Source organism: Delphinapterus leucas, chromosome 4 (assembly GCF_059928025.1).
Source record: "Delphinapterus leucas isolate spDelLeu-1000000601 "Yukka" chromosome 4, BTC_Dleu_Yukka2, whole genome shotgun sequence".
NCBI lineage: Eukaryota > Metazoa > Chordata > Mammalia > Artiodactyla > Monodontidae > Delphinapterus > Delphinapterus leucas.
In genome coordinates, this window is record NC_143132.1 from 149797780 (window position 1) to 149801994 (window position 4215).

General features: G+C 58.7%; 1 pseudogene; it reads right to left on the bottom strand.

The window, feature by feature from the left end:
* Positions 1-3112: 3112 nt before the first annotated feature.
* Positions 3113-3928, bottom strand: LOC149749463 (uncharacterized; annotated as a pseudogene).
* Between the last annotated feature and the right edge of the window lie 287 nt (positions 3929-4215).

Here is a 4215-nt window from a genome sequence, read left to right on the forward strand (position 1 = left end):
CCCTTCAGAAAAACTATACCAAATTACACACCTGCCATTTATTGATCTGCGAATTCATTTAAAACAAAACAAAAAAACCCCAAATAAACAAAACTACAACCTTTCCAATCTCAGTATCATCTTAGAAATAGAAAAGATCTTAGGAGTCTTTTCTTTTTTTTTCTAATCTCCTACACATTATGGACCTTTTTCACAGTGCATACCTGGTCTGGGGTATCTGTCCTATAATTCATAGAAAGTGGAGACAGAGAAGAATGATTTAAAATATCCCTAAAGCACAAACAGTCAGCAATGAAATACTGCTCTAACAGTTCAAAAATGCATCCAGAATAGGAGAGACTCATGGGGAAATGAGGAGATTGTGGCAAGATTCCAACACACTTGACACAGGTTACAAAATGATAACGATTTTCTGGTCCTTCTCCACCTGGAATGGGTTTGCTCTAGGTTTTGGCAGCTGAGGACATACCAATTGCCGTATGCAGTTGTGCAACAGCTCGGTTTTCTTTGCCTTTGGAGATTCCACAAACAGAGGTAGGGTGGTCAGTGGGGGAAGAAGATTGTTTAGAAACAAAAATGAATTAAAGAGTGTTACATTTCTAGGTCATAGGGGCTGTGAGTTTAACTTTTTGTGTCTTCTCTTCCACCCAAACTCTGAAAAATTTCATCGCTGAGTCCCTTTAGAGACACTGGGATTTAGCTGTGTTTGAAGGAGAAAGTGACCTTCCGCTGGTTAAGCTTTCCTTGAGTACGTTACCCATTAGATACAAAACATTGCTGGATGTTGCAGTGGAAAAAAAAATAATAATACAGGTCAGTGAAGCAATAGAAATCTATAAAAAAATCTATAAATATGTAAATTCTGGGAATGATTGGCAAATACAACTGTGACGGCAAAGAGGAGGAAAGATTAATTCTACCTGGTGAGGGGATGAGGATAGGGGTGGAAAAGAAGGTTGTATCTGTAGACCGTGGCAAGGCCGGGTCCTATGGACCTCTTTTTTTTTCTTCTTCTTCTTTTGGTGTAGATCTGATAAAGAATTGAAGTCATGAAACAATAACATTATGAAAACCAGTAATTTGCTTTAATCTTACACACACTTTCTTCGGGGACATACAGACTCCATTTCGGCTGCACGTTCAAAGTCATCCTGGAAGAGGAAGGAAAAATTGAAATTTCTCACACCTCCTCTGCTTTGGGAAACTGGATTGATTGGGGGTAGGGCTCAGGGTCCAGGACTCAGTCCCAAAACTTTGGGCTTCAGGAGCTGCAGGGGACCATTCCGGGGTCTGATCTTGTAGTCTTTGGGGCGGGGGTATCCCACTTTATTCACCCTACCGCAAAATCGCCTAGTGCAATACTTAGCACCCGGTAAGCAATGGTTTGTCCAAAGGATTTCATGCATCAGCCTTTTTCCCTGTTAGAGGACCATTCCCCTATCAGCACGTTATGCATCCTCTGCCAGCTCGGCTCATCTCCGATCTCCAGAGTTAGAAAAGCAGGAGAAAGCATCGGCCCGGAGTACCCTGAGAGTGGAGCTCTGCCGGGGGGCGGGGGGGCCGGGGGAGGGAGGGAGGGCGGCGAAGGCGGCGGGCCGAGCGAACACTCCCACCTCAGCTCCCTCCCCCCGCAGCAATCGCCCAGCCCCCGCCCTCTCTCTCTACATCCCGGACCACCGCCCGGGAGGCGGGAGAGCGGCGCCCGCGCCGCCGAGGCTGGCTCCAGCGGTCACGTTCGTCCCCTGCAGCTTTTGCAGTCCCCTCCTCCCTCCTCCCCGGCCCGGGTCTGGAGGCGATTCCCCTCTAGCGACTGAGCCGAGCGTTTCTGGGCGAGCGGCGCTTCGCCCCCTCCCGGCTTTGTCTCCTCCTCCGGCGAGGCTCCGGGCCCGGAGCAGGGTCTGCAGCGGCCGCCGCAGCGGCGAGAGCCCAGCGGTGCCTCGCGGCGCGGCCGCCCGGGGCCGCACCCTCTCTCGGCGGAGGCGCCGGAGGACAGCGGCCCAGCCACGCACCGCCCGCGTCCCGCGCACCAACGCCGCAGCCGCCGCGGGAGAACCAGCCCACCCGGCCGGCCGGGTCCGAGGCCGGCAGCCCCGCTGGCAGTCGGGTGGGGACGGCGGCTGCTACGGGTCTGGCAGTGCTCCCCGCGCTGCGAGGATGGAGCAGCCACCCCGGCCGCGGACTGGCGCAAGGTAAGGTGCAAACGCCTGTTGCTTTTCGCAAAGCGCGGCATCGTCCCCTCGGCCCGGGCGCCTAGGCCATCCCTCCCGGCACCGGTAGAGGACAACTATCACCCCATTTCTGAGCCTTGTCCAACCCCCGCCCCCTCCCGGTTCCCTGGCGCAGATCCTTGGAGAGATTCCCTCTTGGCGAGTTGGGGGCGGGGGTGGGTGGTCTACCCTCTTTGCTCGCGTGCCGCTGGCTGCAGTGCAACAGTCTGCAAACTTTTGTGCCCCCTCCCTGCGTGCTGCTCAGCCAGTGCGGTGCAAGTTGCGTGTCCAGTTCTCGCTTGCGCCCTTCCCCCACTCCTCTCCCCACCCCAACCCCGAACCTCCCCTCGCCCTAGGCATCTGCCTGTTTCTCCGTGCGTTCTTGCCAGCCGACTTTTCGCTCCCTGCAGCTCCCGCTAGAGAGGCGAGGGTTTGCGACCCGGCGGGGCTGATCCTGCCTGTAGGGGTTGAGTGGGAGCGGAGATGGAGAGGTAGTATAGGTGGGACGTGGGGGAAGGCTGCCCCCGCCCCTGGGGCTCCGTCCGGCGCGGCCGGAGTCGGCCCGCTCTTCCTTTTGCCACCTCCAGCTCGGGAATGAACCCCCTGGAGTGGCTCGAGGCTGTGCGCCGTGGGAAGGCAAGTGCAGCTGCGGGTGGGTGAAGTAAGTGGTTAGGGGAGGAACAGGGTGCTGGTGAGGCGGGGGGAGGAAGCTGAGGATGGGTACGGATCTGGTTGAGGGTGGGACCAAAAGACTCTGCCAAAGGGGGCGAGGGGCCGGCTCCGGGCCGCCTTCAGACGTGGAGGAAAAGGAATTTGAGCCTGTGGGGGGGGGGGGGACGGGTGCGTACAGACAGATGGCGGAGGGGTTGATACCTGAGAAACGCAGAGGGGCAGACCCGAGCCCTGGAATGCCGGGCCCCGGCGGCCTTGGGAAGGCAGGCTTCTGGGTGCCTGGGATGGGGCGACCTTTCTCCCCGGGAGAAACAGACCTCCCGATTCTGTGTACGTTGGCATCTTGGGCGGTGACTGAGTGATCAGATCAGGGACCAGGGGAGCTTTTCCCTGCTCGAAGAGGACTCCCGTGTCCCCTCCTTTCTCCGACACCGGCTTCCACACCCTTCCACTTCCCACGCCCACCCTCCCTGCCCCGCGCCGGGGAGTTAGGGATGTTTCCACGGCCGCAGGGTGGGAAGGGGATTCCGGTACTCCGGCGGCAGTCTTGGGTGGTGGGTTGGGGAGAGTCTCAGCGCCTGGCGAGTAGACCTCGGTCCCAACTGGTTGGAGGACAGCGCAGGGGGCGGAGGCTGCAGTGGGAGCCCCCGCCCCCCTCTCCCGCCCCTCCCCACCTCGCACCTGGGCGGAGCGAGGGACCCAGGGAGCCCCAGACGCCCGGGAGGCTCGGTAGCGCGGCACTGGAGGGCGTGCGGCGAAACGCAGGGCGCTGGGCTAAGGAGTGTGGGCATCGGGTGAGGGGAGGCCTGGCTCCCAGACCCGGGGCCCCAGGCAGAGGTGCGTCTGCCCAGCTCTCCGCCCCCCCAGGTAGATCCTCTGGTTGTTGCAGACGCTTTGGCGGATGCGGAAAGGCGAGGCGCTTTCCTCCTTTGCACCCCAGCAATCTAGAAGGGGGCCTAGACTGCTGTGGCGAGGCAAGGGCAGTCCCTGGGATCCACTGATGCTGGCGGGGAACACCCCGGGCTGTCAAAGGCCTGGAAGCATCTCATTTAACCTTTCTCTCTCTGAGGAGGTGCACGCCCCTCTCAAAGTGGCGCCTTGGGCTGAGAATCCAATTCCCGGCTGGTTCCTCCTGTCTCCATAGGAGGCGAATTTGGAGGTTGCGTAGGTCAGGAGCCCCGTAAATCCCTCTGGTCCTTCCTGTGCAGCTCTGCCACGTGCAGGCTTTGAGGGGCACCACCGGCTCTGCGGTTGCCCTGCGGACATCTTCTGCTCTCCGGACCCGAGCTGGGAGAAAGCAGAGCTCAGCGCAGTCCCCTTTTCTGGGCCCTACGCC